The sequence below is a fragment of the Schistocerca gregaria genome, chromosome 2 (genome assembly GCF_023897955.1).
Source record: "Schistocerca gregaria isolate iqSchGreg1 chromosome 2, iqSchGreg1.2, whole genome shotgun sequence".
NCBI lineage: Eukaryota > Metazoa > Arthropoda > Insecta > Orthoptera > Acrididae > Schistocerca > Schistocerca gregaria.
This window is the reverse complement of record NC_064921.1, coordinates 240,454,161-240,478,066: the sequence shown is the minus strand read 5'-3', so window position 1 is coordinate 240,478,066 and position 23,906 is coordinate 240,454,161. Positions and strand designations below refer to the sequence as shown.

Here is a 23,906-nt window from a genome sequence, read left to right as displayed (position 1 = left end):
CGCACAGGAAAATTTATGTGCTCGTTTTTCCCGCGCGATGTTAGTGTGTGGAACGGGAGAGACAGCTGAAGGTGGCTCAGTGAACCCTCTGCCAGGCAATATTGTGAATAAGAGTGTAATCACGTAAATGTAGATGTAGATACATCTTAGAATGGGAATGTGGTGCCATATGAAAAAGAAAAATCAGCAAGTGTGCTTACGGAAAAAGTCTTGGCGTCCTTACGATATATCTCAATTCAACGTGAGTTGCAGCATTTGTTAAGTGTTTATAGTAACGGTAGGTGGACGTAAAATGGTGTACTCAAAAAGATCGTCTTGCTTTAGCGTCAGGCATCAAGAGACAGGCATCAGATGTTAGGCGTTACGCTACATTTATTGAATTTAGCTTTATCAGAAGTGGTGTGAGCGTATGTACTAGGGTAATTGTTTCTGCAGTTTACACAGTCCAGAAATATATATATGAAGTATGGAGCGCTGTCAGTATGACGATCAAAGCGCCAGCAGTCTATTTCCACTTGTATCCATCGTTTTCTGTGAGCCTCTATGGATATGGTAAAAGCCCAGTCGTCCAATACGTAAACTGAGGTACACACACAGTCTGGAAAGTGAACTTCCTTCCTGAAGTTCGCAACAGCCATGGTATTGCTGTGCTCAGCTGTCAGTTCTTCGATCCCGCTGCAGCTGCACATGGTGTGACGGTGGGCATTGTGATTCCAGTTTACTAGAGTTGCAGAGTGGTAATGGTCTTGTAACCATATATATATGTGTGTGTATGTGTATATATATTGTGTGTGTGTGTGAGTTACACCTGCACAGAATGGCAATATGTCCTAATTTCTTTCCAGAACCGATGCCTCCGGACAGTTCAGCTGAAACCGTACCAGGATCAGTGTGGCCTTAATTACCGCACGCAGGAGGCTAGATTAGCATCACTCGATTCGTGGCCTTTGGCTACTAAAGTTGGGGTACTTTTATACGAGTAATGGTGTTGAAACTACGTGTTTTCATTGTGGTGATAGTTTGAAGCATTTGCATGAAAAGGACGTTCCGAGGATAACATACCCTCTCTGGTTCTACAAATGTATGTGTCTGATAAGAATAAAGGGCACCAAGCTTGGTGCTACCATCTGTCGAACGAAAGAACTTACAATTACAGCAAACGATGTGTCAAATACACTCCTGGAAATTGAAATAAGAACACCGTGAATTCATTGTCCCAGGAAGGGGAAACTTTATTGACACATTCCTGGGGTCAGATACATCACATGATCACACTGACAGAACCACAGGCACATAGACACAGGCAACAGAGCATGCACAATGTCGGCACTAGTACAGTGTATATCCACCTTTCGCAGCAATGCAGGCTGCTATTCTCCCATGGAGACGATCGTAGAGGTGCTGGATGTAGTCCTGTGGAACGGCTTGCCATGCCATTTCCACCTGGCGCCTCAGTTGGACCAGCGTTCGTGCTGGACGTGCAGACCGCGTGAGACGACGCTTCATCCAGTCCCAAACATGCTCAATGGGGGACAGATCCGGAGATCTTCCTGGCCAGGGTAGTTGACTTACACCTTCTAGAGCACGTTGGGTGGCACGGGATACATGCGGACGTGCATTGTCCTGTTGGAACAGCAAGTTCCTTTGCCGGTCTAGGAATGGTAGAACGATGGGTTCGATGACGGTTTGGATGTACTGTGCACTATTCAGTGTCCCCTCGACGATCACCAGAGGTGTACGGCCAGTGTAGGAGACCGCTCCCCACACCATGATGCCGGGTGTTGGCCCTGTGTGCCTCGGTCGTATGCAGTCCTGATTGTGGCGCTCACCTGCACGGCGCCAAACACGCTTACGACCATCATTGGCACCAAGGCAGAAGCGACTCTCATCGCTGAAGAGGACACGTCTCCATTCGTCCCTCCATTCACGCCTGTCGCGACACCACTGGAGGCGGGCTGCACGATGTTGGGGCGTGAGCGGAAGACGGCCTAACGGTGTGCGGGACCGTAGCCCAGCTTCATGGAGACGGTTGCGAATGGTCCTCGCCGATACCCCAGGAGCAACAGTGTCCCTAATTTGCTGGGAAGTGGCGGTGCCGTCCTCTACGGCACTGCATAGGATCCTACGGTCTTGGCGTGCATCCGTGCGTCGCTGCGGTCCGGTCCCAGGTCGACGGGCACGTGCACCTTCCGCAGACCACTGGCGACAACATCGATGTACTGTGGAGACCTCACGCCCCACATGTTGAGCAATTCGGCGGTACGTCCACCCGGCCTCCCGCATGCCCACTATACGCCCTCGCTCAAAGTCCGTCAACTGCACATATGGTTCACGTCCACGCTGTCGCGGCATGCTACCAGTGTTAAAGACTGCGATGGAGCTCCGTATGCCACGGCAAACTGGCTGACATTGACGGCGGCGGTGCACAAATGCTGCGCAGCTAGCGCCATTCGACGGCCAACATCGCGGTTTCTGGTGTGTCCACTGTGCCGTGCGTGTGATTATTGCTTGTACAGCCCTATCGCAGTGTCCGGAGCAAGTATGGTGGGTCTGACACACCGGTATCAATGTGTTCTTTTCTCCATTTCCAGGAGTGTATTAAGCTTGTGGTAGATATTCCAAACAAAGGAATGTCGCCTGAATAGCACATGCTTGAGAGTACTTGTTTGTGTAAAATACGCTTCCATGCCGAGGTGGGTGTAATAGTAACTTCACATATGTAACCAATTCATAATCTTGACCACAAAACGTATGATCGCAGCATCAAAAAATAATAAAAATTTGGGATACGTTTGTATACGTAACATATTTAAGTGATTAATATTGCAATATCACAAGTTAACGTACATGTGAGTTCTTTTGTCATCAGTCTGCTGATTGGTTTGATGCGGCCCGCCACGAATTCCTTTCCTGTGCTAATCTCTTCATCTCAGAGTAGCACTGTCAACCTACGTCCTCAATTATTTGCTGGACGTATTCCAATCTCTGTCTTCCTCTACAGTTTTCGCCCTCTACAGCTCCCTCTAATACCATGGAAGTCATTCCCTCATGTCTTAGCAGATGTCCTATCATCCTGTCCCTTCTCCTTATCAGTGTTTTCCACATATTCCTTTCCTCTCCTATTCTGCGTAGAACCTCCTCATTCCTTACCTTATCAGTCCACCTAATTTTCAACATTCGTCTATAGCACCACGTCTCAAATGCTTCGATTCTCTTCTGTTCCGGTTTTCCCACAGTCCACGTTTCACTACCATACAATGCTGTACTCCAGACGTACATCCTCAGAAATTTCTTCCTCAAATTAAGGCCGGTATTTGATATTAGTAGACTTTTCTGGGCCAGAAATGCCTTTTTCGCCATAGCGAGTCTGCTTTTGATGTCCTCCTTGCTCCGTCCGTCATTGGTTATTTTACTGCCTAGGTAGCAGAATTCCTTAACTTCATTGACTTCGTGACCATCAATCCTGATGTGAAGTTTCTCGCTGTTCTCATTTCTAATACTTCTCATTACCTTCGTCTTTCTCCGATTTACTCTCAAACCATACTGTGTACTCATTAGACTGTTCATTTCGTTCAGCAGATCATTTAATTCTTCTTCACTTTCACTCAGGATAGCAATGTCATCAGCGAATCGTATCATTGATATCCTTTCACCTTGTATTTTAATTCCACTCCTGAACAATTCTTTTATTTCCATCATTGCTTCCTCGATGTACGGATTGAAGAGTAGGGGCGAAAGGCTACTGCCTTGTCGTACTCCCTTCTTAATACGAGTATTTCGTTCTTGATCGTCCACTCTTATTATTCCCTCTTGGTTGTTGTACGTATTGTATATGACCCGTCTCTCCCTATAGCTTACCCCTACTTTTTGCAGAATCTCGAACAGCTTGCACCATTTTATACTGTCGAACACTTTTTCCAGGTCGACATATCCTATGGACGTGTCTTGATTTTTCCTTAGCCTTGCTTCCATTATTAGCCGTAACGTCAGAATTGCCTCTCTCGTGCCTTTACTTTTCCTAAAGCCAAATTGGTCGTCACCTAGCGCATTCTCAATTTTCTTTTCCATTCTTCTGTATATTATTCTTGTAAGCAGCTTCGCTGCATGAGCTGTTCAGCTGATTGTGTGATAATTCTGGCACAGCTCTTGCCGTCTTCGGAATTGTGTGGATGATGCTTTTCCGGAAGTCAGATGGTATGTCGCCAGACTCATATATTCTGCACACCAACGTGAATAGTCGTGTTGTTGCCACTTCCCCTAATGATTTTAGAAATTCTGATGGAATGTTATCTATCCCTTCTGCCTTATTTGACCGTAAGTCCTCCAAAGCTCTTTAAATTCCGATTCTGATACTGGATCCCCAATCTCTTCTAAATCGACTCCTGTTTCTTCTTCTATCACATCAGACAAATCTTCACCCTCATAGAGGCTTTCAATCTATTCTTTCCACCTCTGCATTTAACAGTGGAATTCCCGTTGCACTCTTAATGTTACCACCGTTGCTTTTAATGTCACCAAAGGTTGTTTTGACTTTCATGTATGCTGAGTCTGTCCTTCCGACAATCATATCTTTTTCGATGTCTTCACATTTTTCCTGCAGCCATGTCGTCTTAGCTTCCCTGCACTTCCTATTTATTTCATTCCTCAGCGACTTGTATTTCTGTATTCCTGATTTTCCCGGAACATGTTTGTACTTCCTCCTTTCATCAATCAACTGAAGTATTTCTTCTGTTACCCATGGTTTCTTCGCAGCTACCTTCTTTGTACCTATGTTTTCCTTCCCAGCTTCTGTGATGGTCCTTTTTAGAGATGTCCATTCCTCTTCAACTGTGCTGCCTACTGCGCTATTCCTTATTGCTGTATCTATAGCGCCAGAGAAATTCAAACGTATCTCGTCATTCCTTAGAACTTCCGTATCCCACTTCTTAGCGTATTGATTCTTCCTGACTAATGTCTGGAACTTCAGTTTACTCTTCATCACAACTATATTGTGATCTGAGTCTATATCTGCTCCTGGGTACACCTTACAATCCAGTATCTGATTTTGGAATCTCTGTCTGACCATGATGCAATCTAATTGAAATCTTCCCGTATCTCCCGGCCTTTTCCTAATATTCCTCCTCCTCTTGTGATTCTTGAACAGGGTATTCGCTATTACTAGCTGAAACTTATTACAGAACTCAATTAGTCATTCTCCTCTTTCATTCCATGTCTCAAGCCCATATTCTCCTGTAACCTTTTCTTCAACTCCTTCCCCTACAACTGCATTCCAGTCGCCCATGACTATTAGATTTTCGTCCCCCTTTACATACTGCATTACCCTTTCAATATCCTCATACACTTTCTCTATCTGTTCATCTTCAGCTTGCGACGGCGGCATGTATACCTGAACTATCGTTGTCGGTGATGGTCTGCTGTCGATTCTGATTAGAACAACCCAGTCACTGAACTGTTCACAGTAACACACCCTCTGCCCTACCTTCCTATTCATAACGAATCCAACACCTGTTATACCATTTTCTGCTGCTGTTGATATTACCCGATACTCATCTGACCAGAAATCCTTGTCTTCCTTCCACTTCACTTCACTGACCCCTACTAAATCTAGATTGAGCCTTTGCATTTCCCTTTTCAGATTTTCTAGTTTCCCTACCACGTTCAAGCTTCTGACATTCCACGCCCCGACTCGTAGAACATTATCCTGCTGTTGATTATTCAATCTTTTTCTCATGGTAACCTCCCCCTTGGCAGTCCTCTCCCGGAGATCCGAATGGGGGACTATTCCGGAATCTTTTACCAATGGAGAGATCATTATGACACTTCTTCAACTAGAGGCCACATGTCCTGTGGATACACGTTACGTGTCTTTAATACAGTGGTTTCAATTGCCTTCTGCATCCTCATGTCGTTGATCATTGCTGATTCTTCCGCCTTTAGGGGTAATTTCCCACCCCTAGGACAAGAGTGCCCTGAACCTCTATCCGTTACTCCGCCCTGTTTAACAAGGTCGTTGGCAGAATGAGGCTGACTTCTTATGCCGGAAGTCTTCGGCCGCCAATGCTGATTATTTATCAAAATGTAGGCAGTGGCGGGGATCGAACCCGGGACCGAAGACGTTTTGATTATGAATCAAAGACGCTACCCCCTTTTTTTTCTTTTTCTTTTTTTTAGTTCTCATTTTGTTCGATTTTGTTCGTTGTGTCTGCTCGGGGCGGACGTCGTAAGACATCCGTTCAAGTTCGATGATGATCGATTAACTCAGTTTTTTATTACAGAGGGCACGTAACCCTCTGACCGAACACGCTGAGCTACCGTGCCGGCTCCCCTAGACCACGGGTATCCAAGTGTGAGATAAGAAAATGTAAATGTGAAATGCTTGTACATTACCAACAGGTGCAACCGCCACAATGTTGAATGCCAACATGCATGAATTATGTTGTACATCTTCCTAATGTTGACAGAATGAGATTTTCACTGTGCAGCGGAGTGTGCGCTGATATGAAACTTCATGGCAGATTAAAACTGTGTGTCCGACCGAGACTCGACCTCGGGCCTTTCGTGGGAAAGTGCTCTACCATCTGAGCTACCGAATTACGACTCACGCCCGGTACTCACAGCTTTACTTCTGCCAGTATCTCGTCTCCCACCTTCCAAACTTTACAGAAGCTCTCCTGCGAAACTTGCCAGGAAGTTTCAGTAACGAACTTAATTACTGGAAACAATCCTTCAATCCCTATTCCGTCCAACCGAGGGGACCACTGCACATTGTTCACTTATTAGAAGACTTTACATTCAAGATTCGCAGGAGAGCTTCGGTAAAGTTTGGAAGGTAGGAGACGAGGAACTGTCAGAAGTAAAAGCTGTAAGTATCGGGCGTGAGTCGTGCTTCGGTAGCTCAGATGATAGAGCACTTGCCCGCCGAAAGGCAATGGTCCCGAGTTCGAGTCTCGGTCGGGCACACAGTTTTAATCTGCCAGGAAGTTTCCTAATGTTGGTTTGTGGGATGGAGTTTCATGCCTGCTACAGTTGCTTGGTCATTACAGGTTCAGTTAACGCGGTAGTAGATGATACTGGAGATGTCATCCGGTGATGTTCCATATGTGCTTGACTGGAGACAGATCTGGTCATAGAGCAGACCAAGGCAACATATTGACATTCTGTAGAGCATGTTGGGTTACAACAGCGGTATGTGGGCTAGCGTTGTCTTCGGTAACAACAACAGTGTTTGGGCGAGCGTTGTCCTATTGGTAAACATTCCCTGGATTGCTGTTCATGGACGGCAGCACAACAGATCGAATCACAAGACTGATATACTAATTTGCAGTCAGGCTGCGTGGGATATGCGGTCATACAAAATCTCATAACAGAGCAAAAAAAAAAAAAAAAAAAAAAAAAACAAAAAAAAAAAAACAATCCCTGAGCATTATGGGACTTCTGAGGACATCAGTCCCCTAGAACTTAGAACTACTTAAACGTAACTAACCTAAGGACATCACACACATCCATGCCCGAAGCAAGATTTGAACCTGCGACCGCAGCGGTCGCGCGGTTCCAGACTGAAGCTGCTGGAACCGCTCGGCCACCAGCGGTCGGCGCATAGTAGAGCAAGTCTCCTGACGTAAGTCCAGTGTGTCTAGCACGCAGACAGTTGGATGTAGGCCCCCAACTGGTTCCCTGCTAACCATCACACGGCCCTCACTAGCACTGAGGCAGAACCAGATTTCATCGTAAAGTTTAACAGATCTCCACCCTTCCCTCCAATGGCCTCATACTTGGCCCCACTGAAGTGGCAAATGGCGGTGTTTTCGGATCAATAGAAAGCATGTGACAGGGCGTGTAGTTCGGAGCTGTTCGTGAATTAACGGTATGTTACAGTTTGTTGGTCACTATGGTGTAAATTGAGGCTCAAATTGCTGCGGTAGATGCGGTACAATGCCCCAGAGGCATATGACATAGTGGTCTTGCCTCTCGGTAGTGCCATGTGGGCACTCGAGTCTGGTATCCTTGCCACCGCTGCCAGCAATCATGTACAGTGGCTACACCTCTGCCAAATCTTTCTGCAGCATCGCAGAAGGTACATCCAGCTTCTCGTAGGGCTATTACCCGACCTCCTTCAAATTTACTGTGGTGTTGAGAGAGGCGTCTTTGTCACCTTAAAGACCTTCAAGACTGACATCAACGCACCACATTTAATTTCAAAGTTAACTAATGCTCACGACCGTTACAGTGTGTGTTTAAATGAAACCTAATTTCCACCTCCATAGTGGCGCTACTAGCAACACCTCCTTGCGACCGGTGCGAAATATGAACAGACATCTTTTAGATGTAGAAACACTCTTGTAAGCGTTAAATTTGTCTCACAGCTCGCTCTTGGTGTAGTAATTCTTCTCCATAAACACAAACACACACACACACACACACATATATATATATATATATATATATATATATATATATATATATATATTGAACCATTTGCTTCGTCTGCTATGTGTTTCTTTTCTTCCAAGATGGAAGGATTCCTTCACTTTATCTACATCGTGGCCCCATTATCACAGTGTTAAAGAGTACAACAAAGACGATCACTTTACAAACAAAGGCATCAGAAACGAATTAAAAGTTCATTCAGTGCATAAGACAATAGATCTAAACAGAAATAGATGTTGGGATGCAATTGGCTGCATCAAAATAGACTTGCGAAACAAGAGGTAATGACCGTGGATGAGATGACTGGCACAGATGATATAGCCCAAACAGGTGACGGTAGAATGAGGAAAAATTCATCGCTGATGTCATTTCTGCTACTTCTCATTACTTTCATATTTATTTGCTTTATTCTCAATCCATAGTTTGTACTTACTATATTTATAGTTGCTTTTGACATGTACTGCAAATTTTCCTCACTTTCACTGGTGACACCAATGTCATACAATTAACATCCTTTCACCTTGATTTTTAATTCTGCTCCTGAACATTTAATGTGACCACCACCTATGTTCGACACAGATAAGAGTGGAGTCGTTACCGTAATGCGGAAATGGAGCGATTTATCTGATGATGAAAGGTATCATTGGCTTTCGGATCAAGGGTGGAAGGGTTTCCAAAACGGCTTAGGTTCAAAACGGTGCTCCGAGACAATTGTGGTGCACCGTAGACCACAGATGACAGCGATAACCCCCCCCCCCCCCCTCTCTCTCTCTCTCTCTCTCTCTCTCTCTGTGTGTGTGTGTGTGTGTGTGTGTGTGTGTGTGTGTATATCTTATGGGCGCTCAACCTCGTGGTTATCAGTGCCCTTACACTCATTAAAATCATGTGTGGGAAATTGAAACACAAGTAAAACAGCGAAAGAACAAAAAGGAAATTTATTTTAAAGTTTTAATTTTACGCTACTTATTTACACTGAAGTGCAAAAGACACTGGTATGGGCATGCGTATTCAAATACGAAGATATGTGAACAGGCAGAATACGGCGCTGCGGTCGGCAACGCCTATATAAGACAACAAGTGTCTGGCGCAGTCGTTAGATCGGTTACTGCTGCTACAGTGGCATGTTATCAAGATTTAAATGTGTTTGAAGGTAGTGCTATAGTTAGCGCACGAGCGATGGGACACAGCACGTCTGAGCTAGCGATGAAGTGAGGATTTTCCAATACGACCATTTCACGAATTTAGCGTGAATGCCAGGAATCCGGTAGAACATCAAATATCCGACATCTCTACGGTCGGAGAAAGATCCTGCAAGAACGGGAATAGTTCAACGTGACAGAACAGCAACCCATCTGCAAACTGCTGCCGATTTCAATGCTGCCTGATCAACAAGTGTCAGCAGGCGAACCATTAAACAAAATATCAGCCATATGGGCCTTGGGAGCTGAAGGGCCACTCATGTATGCTTGATGACTGCACGATACAGAGCTTTAGGCCTCGCCTTGGCCCGTCAGTACCGACATTGTACAGTTGCCTAAAAACAGGTCGCTTGGTTAGACGAGTCTCGTACCAAATTGTATGGTTCAAATGGTTCAAATGGCTCTGAGTACTATGCGACTTAACTGCTCAGGTCATCAGTCGCCTAGAACTTAGAACTAATTAAACCTAACTAACCTAAGGACATCACACACATCCATGCCCGAGGCAGGATTCGAACCTGCGACCGTAGCGGTTGCTCGGCTCCAGACTACAGCGCCCAGAACCGCACGGCCACTCCAGCCGGCACCAAATTGTATCGAGCGGATGGACGAGTGCTGCTAGTTCGTGTCCTGCCTTGGGCATGGATGTGTGTGATGTCCTTAGGTTGGTTAGGTTTAACTAGTTCTAAGTTCTAGGGGACTGATGACCTCAGATGTTAAGTCCCATAGTGCTTAGAGCCACGTTTTCGATGGACGGGTATGGTAGGGAGACAACCTCATGAGTCAATGGACCGTGCATGTCAGTAGGTGACTGTTCAAGCTGGTACACGCTCTGTAATGGTGTGGGTTGCGTGCAGTTGGAGTGGTATGGGACTCTTGATATGTCTAGATACGACTCTGGCTGATAGATGCTGGTGGATGCTGGTGGATGCTGGTGGATGCTTGTACGTGACAGATACGTAAGCATCCTGCCTAATCACCTGCGTCCATTCATGTACATTGTGCGTTCGAACGGGCTTAGGCAATTCCAACACCATAATGCGACAACCCACTCGTCGAGATACAGACTTGCTCTAGGAACACTCCGCGAACAGACATGGAAGTTTTTGAGGATTTCTAGAATGCCTTGCAATGTGCTTTTCAAAAGAGATCTCCATCCCCCTCGTACTCCTATGAATTTATGGACAACTCTGCAGAGTTCATGGTGTCAATTCCCTCCAGCACTACTTCAGACTTTAATCGAGTCCATGTCACGTCATGTTGCGGCACTTCCGGGTGCGCTACGCGGTATTAGGCAGGTGTACCAGTTTCTTTGGCTCGTCAGTGTAGAAGATTCCTCATGCTTTTTACAGTCATGCAGAACAATAGTTTCGTGTCAAAAAACATCATTTCGGTGCCTGAAAGTGAAACTGTATTTTCAATCGCATTTGGAGTTGACGGTAAGGCCTTGTGGGTGAGAAGTACAAGAACAGTTAGAAGAAGTGGATGTAGGTGGACCTGCCAGCGCTCGCGAACCGGAAGACGGGCTTTGGCGCCGGGCTGCGACAGGTGTCAGCCAGACGTGGCACCGCCGAGCGGACGTCGGCGCTGGGACGGCGCGCAGGCGTCGGCGTCGAGTCGCTGTGTGAGTGTGTGTGTGTGAGTGTGAGGGAGAGGCGCCGCGGCGGCCAGTGCTGGTCGGGTCGCGGTACGACGCGGACGCGGCCGGCCGGAGCGTATAGCGTCTGTCGTTCGCGGCGTCGCGGACGTCGGGCGTCGGGTGTCGCGAGCCGGGCGTGTCGGGCGCCCACGTGTCGGGTCCTCCCACGCGGTGGGGGGCGTCGCCGGTCGCGTGTTGTGCGCGTGCTGTCTCGTGCGGAGGTGTCGGCCGCGAGTGACAGGTGGAGTGCGTCGGACGGTGTGTCTGCTGGACGACCACTCTAGTGGTAACTGGTGTGACGTTGTGACTTAACAGCTCCTGTGCGTCGTTCATGTCGAAGTTGCTGTTGCATCGCCTCAATTGTAAGTCTGTTGTAATTTAATTCATCGTACTGAAGGCCTTTTTTTTTAATCGGTAACTTTCTCCACCTAACAGCGTGATTGTCAGTCACTACCACATGTGGGTTTTTTAATTTTCTATTTTTTTTATGTACTGGCTTCCGGAACACGTCCATACAGCGATCTCGACATACAAAATGTTATGATACTATTGGTAGGCAATATTTTCAGTTACATCCTGATACGATGTAACACGAGACCGACAATGGACTAATTTAACGTAACAGGAGATTTACAGTCAGATATATGAATACAAGTAAACAGGACGAAAATAAACACTGGATACACAATATGAAGTGACAAATCGCTGTTGGTGCAGATTTTGGACATTCCCAAATCAGCCCACATTATCGACTATATATCTAAATAAACAATAAAATGGTTTTTGTAGGTTCTGTTAGAATTTTATAATTGCTTAAACTTGTGCGGTTAGAGTCCGTTGAGACAAAAGTTTTCTGAGTATCGTACTGCGTAGACCCAGAAGAGGGGCACTGTAACAGTGGCCGAAACGTAGGTTTCTCCGGTATAGTTTTTTTACTTTATGATACGGTATCATACTCAGGAGACCTTTATGTCTACTATGAGAAATGTTTCTAAAGCTGCGGATAAGAAATAGAACATTTCTGCAGGTTTACAAGTAGAAAAACCAGGTGAACAGTCTGCAGGAACCAGATTTGTCTATTTACTGCCACAGCTACAGAGGCACCGGTGAGGTACACCAGGTAAGTTACGACGTGTTTATACCAAAACTTCCTGTCATTCGCTACGCGATAAGCACTAGGGAAAATAGACCAACGTTATAGTAGGAGCTACATGTACTAGGTGTTTACTCGTCGACAGAATATTTGAAATTAATTATCCCGAATTGTAATAAACCGTCACACCACATCTATGCTGGCATTCTTAATTCCTTTTTTTGTTGCATATTGCCATTCCGCCGCCTCTAGAGAGATTTGTTTTGAACGAATGGCTTTTCCCCGATTGAGTCCTTGTTAGTCAGTGCCATCTTAGCTCTGATGCTGACTTTATTTGAAACGTCATTCGCTACGTAATAAACAATGCAGAAGCATCATCACCATCGTGCAGGTAGCTATACACATTACGAATGTACTTAATGACAGAATATTCGTTCGTTATTACCACAGTACGGCTAGAATGGCACTGCCAGTTAGTTCCGTGGTGAATGTTGCTGTTCAACCAACTCCAGACGAAATGTGTAGACAATTGTTTCGTACTACGAAAGATGTGATTTGACGACTAACTTTCCCCGACTGCGTGCTTGCTACTGTGTCAAGTGTGTCGTTGTGTTTATATACACGTTTTCATTCGTTATGACGAAAACTTTTTGGTTTCATCTGAAGAAATATTCAAGAACCACAGCAGCCGGTTGATGGAACAAACCATTATTCGCTACCGATTTCTGTTAACCGAGCTTTCATTACACCAATTATACCATCTAATGCGGTATCGTCCTTACTGCGGCGTCAGAAACCAAAAGCGGTACGGTTTATTTTCTTTTCTGGCTCCACATTAATAACGATACTAGACAGGTTGGTGTAAATAATTTTATACTACCTGATGATAACCGAAACAGGTAGTGGACGTTTACTATATCAGCACGTATTGGTGGATCTGATATATAGCAGTCTGCAAATATTTATGCGCTGTTCGGTACCACCTTCAGAAAATATATTGTATATATTTTTGATGGTGATAGCGAACAGCTGTTAAGTTTTCTATCAGATGATTAACTCGCAACTGTCTGTATGTTCTTTTTACGTAGGGACTTTGGAAACTAAGTTACACATTTCGCTCCACGCTAAGACGATTACCCAAGATGAGTGGCACGTTGTCAGAAGAAATTAGATACTGCGAGTTTCTCGCAGACAGAGTCCTGCTGCGCCGCGGATAACAGGTGCTTCGCAATGTGCGGTTGAAACGATGCTGCACTGTATACGCCTAAGTAAGTTGAAATATGCGAGACAGGGCGATTCTCGTGTGCAAAGCGACTAGGCTGCACATAGGTTTATCTTGAAACGCTGGCAGTATACTGACCAAATGCAATGGCCCGTCCAGCGATAGTGAAATGGTGCCAACAATTTGATCAATGTTGTACAAATATGGGACATGGCGATCAGGTATACAATTCAGATGTTGAACCATGCTATTTCGATCTTTACTGCAAACTGAGAGAACGCCTGTGGCGAAATAGATTTCCCAGCGGTGAGGAACTTCACACAGCGGTTCTCTGAACGCTTCGCGCTCAGGCAGGGGCTTTATACTGTCGAGGAACTGAAAGATTGATGGAACTTCGGACTGTTCTTTCCAGGGACACGGTGACTACGTTGAAAAGCAGTGTCGCGCATCTGCAAGTGTAGTGCAACATTCAGTAAAACTGTCTATCGTAAGAATGCTTAAGTTAATTTTTGAAGTCACCTCGTATCACCAAAGGTTTCGGTTCACCTTTTCAACACGGTAGCTGTTCGTTCCTTTGGTGCAGTACTTCTGATGGAGTTGTATTAACAAATAACATTTACTTACTGATACATGACACGTGAAAAGTACACTGAAATACCAAAGAAACTGATACACCTGCCTAATATCGTGTAGGGCCCCTACGAGCGCGCTGAAGTGCCACAACACGACTTGGCGTGGACAAGACTAATGTGTGAAATAGTGCTGGAGCGAATTGACACAATGAATTCTGCAGGGCTGTCCATAACTCTGTATTAGTGCGAGGGGGTGGAGATTTCTTCTGAATAGCAACCCACATATGCTCCATAATTTCCATGTCTGGGGACTTTGGTGCCCAGCGGAAGTGTTTAAACTTAGCAGAGCGTTTCTGGTGCCACTCTGCAGTAATTCTGGACTTGTGGTGTGTCATTTTCTCCTTCTGGAATTACCCGGAATGCCCAATGGACGTGAATGGGTGCAAGTGACCAGACAGGATACTTACGTAAGTGTCAAATGTCAGAGTCGTATCTACGCGTAACAGGGGCCCTGTATCACTCCAACTGGACACGCCCCACACCATTACAGAGCTTCCACCAGCTTGAAAAGTCCTCTGCTGACAAGCAGGGTACACGGATTCATGAGGTTGTCTCCATATCTGCACACGTCCATCGGCTCCATACAATTTGAAACGAGATTCGTCCGACCAGTCAACAAGTGTCTATTCATCAACAGTCCACTGTCGGTGCTGACGGGCCCATGTGAGGCATAAAGCTTTGTGTCGTGCAGTCATCAAGGATACACGAGTGGGCCTTCCGCTACAAAACCCGATGTCGATGTTTCGTTGAATGGTTCGCACGCTAACACTCGTTGACGGCTCTGCATTGAAATCTGCCGCAATTTGCGGAAGGGTTACACTTCTGTCACCCTGAAAGATTCTCTTCAGCCGTCGTTGGTCCCGAAAGATATTTTTCCGGCCGCAGCGATGTCAGAGATTTTATGTTTTACCGTATTCCTGATATTTACGGTACACTTGTGAAGCCCATGGTATCGTACGGGAAAACTCCCACTTCATCGCCACCTCGGAGATGCTGTGTCCCATCGCTCCTGCCCCGACTGTAACGCCACGCTGAACTCCCTTAAAGCGTGATAAACGGCGATTGCAGCAGCAGTAACCGTTTAAACAACTGCGCCAGACACTTGTTGTCTTATATAGGCGTTGCCGACCAAAGCGCCTTATTCTGCCTGTATTTGAATACGCATGCCTATACCGTATGTTTCGGCCTTCAGTGTACATGAAAGTTTATACTGTGACTGTAGTTATTAATTGTAGCAATAATAAAGTAAATACGGACATCGTCGTCTTATGCATGTGATAAAATTTACTGTTATAGTCGCAGCCATAAGTACCAGGCTTTTACTTATTATGGGAAATCGGAAGAAATTACCCTACAGTTCGATTACCGCCACATCAGTTCTATGCTGGCATTCCCTATTACTTCATAATTTGAATGAAAACTTCCTGGGATATGTCACGAAGCCCATGGTATCGAAAGCAACAACTAAACTTCAGCTTCCTCGCAACATTCTAGGATTGATTTCTTAACGGAAAACCTGGAATATCATCAAAATCAGTTGTAGATTTCATCACAACCATAGTGGCTATTTGTGGCGAAAACAGTCGTAAACTGAGTGGAAAACTCGGGAAAGATGTCATTATATTGCATTTTCAGTAGCTAATCCATAATCATCATCTGTGAAAGAGAACTTCTGATATATTATGAAAGGCGATAAGAAACAATAAACTCCACAGGTGTGATATGGTTTATTTTTCTTTACAACAAAAACATTTATTCTATCACGGTTTCGCGAATTTTAATCTAAATCACAACAACCTCAGAAGATACTCGTTTCTATGGGCGATGACATCACCATGAAACTGATTCAATACAAAACTGAAGGCCTGAAGATGAAACTGTGCTTCAGGACGTACGCGCGCGAGCAGGCCACTCTATCTTTGAAAAGAAAACAATAGACGGTCTTTATTACTATTTTTTTCCGGCTGTATATGTTCCAACTTTTTTCAAATGTTCTTATTCTGAAAGCGTAAGTGGTGCCGCGTTTGAGCAGCGCTGTGATAGCAAGCACGAAGTGTTTTTTCTGGCCGCCTCGACGGGGGGTTTCTTTAGCGAGACGCATTGAGTATGAAAAGAAAAGAATGCTTCGGAATGTGTGTCGACGTCACAACCACATCACTGATACGTTGTGTGACACGACGACACACTCAGTCTCATCCAAGGTGAATCCTGCTGTTCTGCGGCCTCGAGAGCAAGTGTGACGACGGCCGCTCCGCCCTGCGGAAACTTTCTTCTGAAGCTAACAGTTTCCTCTGATGGCGTACACGTCAGCGTGGCTTGATGTCCGTAATACTTTATACGCCAATTTTACGAGATCCTGTAGAGTACAAACGCTACCGAAAGCGTCAAACAACGTTAACGTAATATCTGTAGACAGCAGTTTTGACTAATTCTTAATGTCGAAAACTATGTTACCGTTCTGTGCAGTCCTTACCAGTTAAGACTGCAGATGCTACAGCCGAAGTGGTTTAAGAAGTGAATAACAACTAAAGCAGCATCTAAACTCATATATCAGCTTTAATCTCATTATCCATAAAGGCAGAGACACAGCAGTTGCTCATGCCTAGTTAATTTTGTAATATTGCAGATTCGCTTGCACTATACTTCCGTTAACACATATCGGTAAACCGAATGCTTAGATTCGTTGTAGAAAAATGAAGTCTGTTTCATTTTAGGTTACAAGAATGACACACATTTGACGAAACCGGTACAGCTGTGAGTACTAACGGGAATGTAGTTGGATTGGGACTGTCATAAAATACTATTTGTCTTGTACATTTGCTGCTCTGCAACTTGTGTAGCCTGTAAATATGTCATAGTAGCAATAAGCTGTTCGTTCGTAGTAAGATTGTTGGTACTGCGTTATTTTACCGAACTAATTTCGAGCGTTTCTCATCATCATCATCATCAGTATCTGTAAGTCACGTATTACAAGAAATACGAGTCTTTTGTATAATATAGCTGACAAAGGGCAACGTTCGAAACTGGTCCGTTAAAATAAAATATTACAATCAACCAGCTTCTGTCGCATAATTAATTGCTATTATACCATATTTACAATGTGTACACAATTACACACTAATTGTTACATTCTAGGAATTTAAAAAACATTTTATGAACAGGTAGCAACCACATATTAATTCATGACACATTTTTAAAATGTTTTATTTTGGTATGCTATTGCCTTCCTTCTCTTGGACATTTTTCTAACTGTCTTTATGGTTTCATTACATTTACTGATAAGCTGTTATGTGTTTAGAGCGTCAGACAACAAGTGAACATTAAATGCAATGAACTCCATCTAATTTACAAAATCTACAAAACCGGTAAGTCCGCAGCTCGTGGTCGTGCGGTAGCGTTCTCGCTTCCCGCGCTGGGGTTCCCGGGTTCTATTCCCGGCGGGGTCATGGATTTTCTCTGCCACTGCCTGGGTGTTGTGTGATGTTCTTAAGTTAGTTAGCTTTAAGTAGTTCTAAGATCTAGGGGACTGATGACCATAGATGTTAAGTCCCATAGTGCTCAGAGCCATTTGAACCATTTTTTATGCTGTCAAAATTACTTTATTCTACGTGTTGTTTCTTAAAGACCAACTTAGAATATCAGCCTCGGTTAAATGTTTCATACTTTTTTTGTTCCGAATATAAGAATGTGTCTAGGTATACGTGTGTTAGTGTACAGGAACTATATTTACCGTTGTCTCGTGCTGAACTTTCTCTACCAGCAAGACTGACCAAGTGTGAACCGAACGACAGCACCACCCCACCAGTGAAATGTCGTCTGATGTATTAAGACGCTCCACGAGTTCTGCAGTTCTGTCACGGCACAGTACACCGTCAACAGCTTCACCCTATTTGAGAATAATTACAGCGGCTAGGCTAGGCACATGCTGAAATTCTCAGCCACCGCTTCAAGATATCAGTGTAATGTCCCATCGTACGTTAAGACCTAATGTACTGAAGAAAAGAATTCATTAAGTTCCATGTTGAGATTGTTACACGTAGCATAGATGGACCAAGACAGGACCAAGTTTCTTGCCAAATGCAAATAGACGTGTATTTTACTATGACGTATTCTCTCTCTTTTTTCCCCTTTGCTAAATCCATCCTCAGCGCCACGTAACGCCAAAAGCGCTGAGGTTAATTACGGAGACATCGAAACAATGACAAACGTTTTTAACGCAGTGGTGTATTTCTTTCAGTGGCTTACAGTGGACTTTGAAAACAGTAACACAGGAATAAATGTGAACGTACGCTGCTGAACTTTTCACAAATTTATCCAGGGACGACCCTGAACGTGAGGCTGTTATCTATTGCGTCCATTGACAAGTATACGTCACATAATTAACATCAAATTGTTTTACATGGTAAAACGTGACCCCTTATTCGTCAAATCCACTCGTTGCGAATGACTTACGTTTTTGTCTACTTTGTTGCATTTGATGGTCTATAGTGAGGCTTTTGGTTTCTTTCTTCTTTATGTCTAGAAGACTGCAGCCGTTCTCAGTCCGCAGGAATAGCACGTCAGCTACCTGTGAACAGCGAAACACGCTTAACGAGGACACTTAAATATGTCGTTATCGAAAAAGAAATAGCCAGATTTTCCGATCTGATAAAATTTTACTTTTGTACAGTAATTCATATTCTTGTAGTCAATCCACGGTCCATGTCTACAGTTTTTAACATGCCCCTACACCCCTCTCTCTTATACTATCGTGCATTCCTCCTTTTCTCCAGTTCCAAATTGCAGCTTCCTAGATCCGACAGGATGTGTCTATCAATAGATTGCTACTTTTAGTCAAGCGGTGCCACAATTTATCGCGCACTTTTTACTATGATATAAGACTCACATCACACAAATACCATCAAAAACTACTTAACACACAAATTTGTATCCAGCGTTAACAAAACGTCCTCAGAAATGTGTGTCTACATTCTGCCAGTGTGCACTCTGAACTTCGGCCATCGACAGCTGCTTTGGTGCCCTAATAGCAAAATGTCACTACTTTCCGTTCTCATTTCGTAATATCTATCGATATCGTCTGTTTTAATTCGACTGAATTTCGTTAGCATGTACGTTAGCCAAGATCTTTATTAACAATTTAGAAAACAAATGTTTTCAAACCCACAAAGATATGACATACAAAACCGTGTATTATAAAAAAATGTGTAGAAGACATACTAATACTGCTTAATGGTACGGCAGCAGATATTTAACTGCAGTTGAGAGCACAAAATACCATTTACGTACGAATTTGAAGAGGGCGATTCTCTAAATAGTTCAGGTCTCACATTAGAAAGCTAAACGGTAAACATATATTCATTGGTACGGACGTTATTTCTAAACGCTACGCCCATTCACCCTGAAATATGTAAGATAGTCTTCCTTTGCGCATTGATCCGTAGGAGCCTCAAGGTGCCGGTTGATCACGCAAATACGAAAAGAGAACCAGCAGTTCTGCAGCAAATAACAAATTCTATGGTTGTAGAAAGAATACGGTTAATAAAATTTACAGCGAATTAAAAAAGCAGAACTCACGTTGTAACGATAGCAGACAGGCTCCAAATAAAAATAATACACAAATGAAGTATGTAATTATGACATACATAGGTAGTGTATCGTATAAAATCGAACAGAGGTTTCACAATTCAAATGCCAAAGTGGCACTTAGGACATCAAACACCTTCAAACTAAGATTAAGCCATCATACTAGTGATAATAAGACATATTTATTCCGGTTCAGATATATACAAATGGAAATGAGTTCATCGCGATAACTTTATATAGGGTAGACAGGACGTTCGTTTCCAACAAGATTCCGTGAACTTATGAACACACAAACCAAAATAGCACAAGAACAATAAGAAACAATAAATGGTTCAAATGGCTCTGAGCACTATGGGGCTTATCTTCTGAGGTCATCAGTACCCTAGACTTAGAACTACTTAAACCTAACTAACCTAAGGACATCACACACATCCATGCCCGAGGGAGGATTCGAACCTGCGACCGTCGCGGTCGCGCGGTTCCAGACTGTAGCGCCTAGAACCGCTCGGCCACTCCGGCTTGCAAGAAACAATAAACATAAAGTCACAGCTGTGTAGCAAAATGTAGACGTGCTACGTAAAGCTTCCAAACGAGCGAATCTGAATCTATAAGAAAACTCGCAGATATATAGCAATAACAAGATACTAAACGATCCAACCGAATTCAACAAAAAGTATTTTTTTCATCGCAATCGATCATGTCCTATAACGCTACATCGTCTCGCCAATGAGAAGGAGCACCAATACACAAATAGCATATTATTATAACCTATTTGTTGATTGCTACCTATTCCATCTGATGGTCATGCCTTTATTATGTAGCACTCTGTTGTTATAATTTCTATACTTTATATTACCTAGACCAAGCGCTACACGTCATATTTGTAACGAGTATAGCTCATGCTGTAATCATGGGAAGATGCTAGCTATCTCGAAGAAATATGTATGATTGCAATTACCAACACTAAACCAACGACTAGATAACGGTTGGCATTAATATTTTACACCACATTCGTAATTATAAGCTACACCGTTCACTTTGCGTCCTAGGCTCCAGTATTTTATACTCTTGTACTATAAATACAGTGTTATGATAAGTAGTAAGTACCTGAGCTAATGTCCGTGCTTTTATTACTGAATTAGCTGTTGTTTATAGTAGATGTTAGATCAGTCACAATGTAGACCTGGTGCTACAAGCCATATCGTGCCGAACGGTTAGTTGGTTTTGAAATGCAGCCTTACCTTTACAAGATTTATATGGGTATCCGATGTTCTATATCTCCTGGATTTACTGAAGGATACGAGTCGATCCTATCACGAAGTTCCAGCAGCATAAACCAATGACCACCAAAGACCTGTATCATTCAGTAGAAATCAATTAGACTCAGTCACACTCAACCTAACTTTGCCTTATGAGACGAGTGGCATAAAGCCCCTACCCATGTAGTAGCTATCAATAAACAACAGTAATGGCACCTAGACATCGAGCTAGATTTTACACGGCTTTGTAATCAACACAACTGCATAGTACAATTTTATCTCATATTCCCAAAATCTATTATGATATGTAACGCACAATTTAGATAAAGTCATGAAATGCTTCGTCTTTCTTTGAAACAGCTCACATGAATAAAGTAGAAATGTTTAGAGATATTATGTTAGTTCCAGCATGGTAGAACCTAGATCTGCATAGACGATACAATTCGGTTGACAGCTGCTGGGCTGTGTGCCGATGGTTGTCAGCATGGACACAACAACTAACATTTTGTATACAAAACGTATTTCTAAAACCAACTTTTATGAGCGTGTACCATATGTTGGGTTTCACCATTTGAAGTATGACGCGACACTAATGCAACGGCTCCTGTGAGGCATGTGCACTCTTGATGCATTTTATTATACTACTGACGTTGGATGTTCAACAATTATTTTTATTTATGTATCAGTTAATTTCCTATGTATTCAGGTCTTCTTACGTATTCAGTACTTCTAACAGTACCTTGACCATTAAAAGCAAAATAATTTGAAACTACTGTTATAAATGTCAATGATTCTTTCAGATTTGAAGATGGTAGTTAAAGTTAGCCGAAGCTAATAGTCCACATTTATATTTCATGCGATCTGGGCAAATAAAATTTATCTAGCCAATAGATTATATTCTTCATAACAAGAGACCGCTCCTCGGCCGACGATCTCGGGTAAGGCCGGCAGCGGTGGCCGAGCGGTTCTAGGCGCTACAGTCTGGAACCTCGCGGATGCTACGGTCGCAGGTTCGAATCCTGCCTCGGGAATGGTTGTGTGTGATGTCTTTAGGTTAATGAGGTTTAATTAGTTAAAAGTCTGGGGGACTGATGACCTTCGATGTTAAGTCCCATAGTGCTTAGAGCCATTTGAGCCATTTTTCTTTGTTCTCAGGTAAACTTTCTTTTTGTTTCGCTCATCTTCATAGTGTAAGATATTGTCTACCCCGTTCAACTGTTCTTCCAAGTCCTGTGCCGAATCCAGCAGAATTATAGCTTCATCTAAGTAAAAATTTTTTCTTCATGACCTCTAATTCCTTTAGCAAATTGTCCTGCATTTCCTTTTCTGGCTGCCTAATGTATATATTTGGAACTACAAATATGTTTCACTCCCTACTTAACTACTGTCTTCTTTACATGTCCTTTGACTTCTATAACCTCAGCGTGATTGCTGTATTACTTGTTGTTAAGTTTGGCTTCCCCGAGTTTAACCCTGTTACCTTTAGGATTTGGAAAAGTGTATTCCAGTCAACACTCCACAACTGTACCCTGACAGTGTTTTGTGGCGGACTGTACGCCTTGTACCACCTCACTATCCACTTCTTGTTCCGCTCGCGAAGGGTGCGCGGAAAGATCCGAGTACACAAGCTGTTTAATAAAAAAAAATTCATTTTCATAAATGTTACGTACAAGTCGTCAGAACCTTTATTCAGGTAATATTTGGACTAAAGTTTGTAAGTCGCTATCACAGAAACGTAAGGTTACATCAGGACTGAGAGAAGCATGCTCCTTAGCTCTACCCCCCTTTATGTCTCAAGAAGCAGTGAAATATTGGAAAAAGGCAGTACAAACTATGGAACTTCGAATACAAATTTCGCTGACGATCAGGTCATTTTCATCAAGGAAGAAGATAAGGTATTTTATACGTTGAGAAAGCTTAAAGAAGAATATGAACAGTGGGGTTTGAAAATAAACGTGAGTAATACTTGGTTGGTAGAGATATATGGTAGGATCTTGTTGTGGGTATTGGATCTGTAGGAAAGTGTAGTCGGTCATATAAATATTTATGGACAATCAGTTCGGAGAAAGATACAAGAAAGAGGAAGTTCAACGTGGAATATTAAAGCGAAAAATTTCAATTAAGCAGCTACACTCCGTTAATTGGAATAAAAAACCTTTCCTATAATTATGTCTGGGAATTTATACTTGTTCAGATATGAGACCATCACCCCTCTCATTGCCATCTGTCTGTTACGCAACAGCAGCACATGTGGTTATATTGCATCCTCAAACGTCCTTTTTTGTGTGTGTCATTCAGTCTTTCGAATAGACGTGCCTCAGTTCTGATAACGTCACTTGCTTTGGTCACACGCTCCTATAACGTCTGCATATTGTCAATGGGGTGGGTATAAAAGAACCACCGATTTCTCCACATAGCTCATAACAACAAATCGCTTCATATCTCAACACGTATTGGTTTCCGAATGCATACTTGTAAGAAGCCTTCTTTCCATTTTCACTAATATTACCTCCTGTAGGCATATGTGACACGTTTATACAATGATATCCAACGTATATCAAGCGTGAGTGTCCATGTTAACGCGTAAGAGATACACTCTGAGGCGACAAAAGTCATGGGATAACTTCTATTACCGTGTCGGATTTCCTCTTGCCTCCCGTAATGCAGCAACTAGATGTAGTTGGAAGTCCTCGACAGAAATACTGAGCCATGCCTATCTCTATAGCCGTCCATAATTGGGAAAGTGTTGCTGGTGCAGGATTTTATGAACGAAATGATCTCTCGATTACGTTCGATAAAATTTCTGTAGGTTTCACGTTGGGCGATTTGGGTGTTCAGAGCATTCTCAAGAA

General features: G+C 43.4%; 1 protein-coding gene across 1 annotated transcript in view; it reads left to right on the top strand.

The window, feature by feature from the left end:
• The first annotated feature begins 11,295 nt into the window (after positions 1–11,295).
• LOC126336767 (suppressor of lurcher protein 1-like) overlaps positions 11,296–23,906 on the top strand; it is a 4,187,167-nt gene continuing 4,174,556 nt past the window's right edge. The window contains exon 1 of the mRNA XM_050000778.1: positions 11,296–11,638. The gene's annotated coding sequence lies outside the window, so the exon portion shown is untranslated. The remainder of the gene's footprint in view (positions 11,639–23,906) is intronic.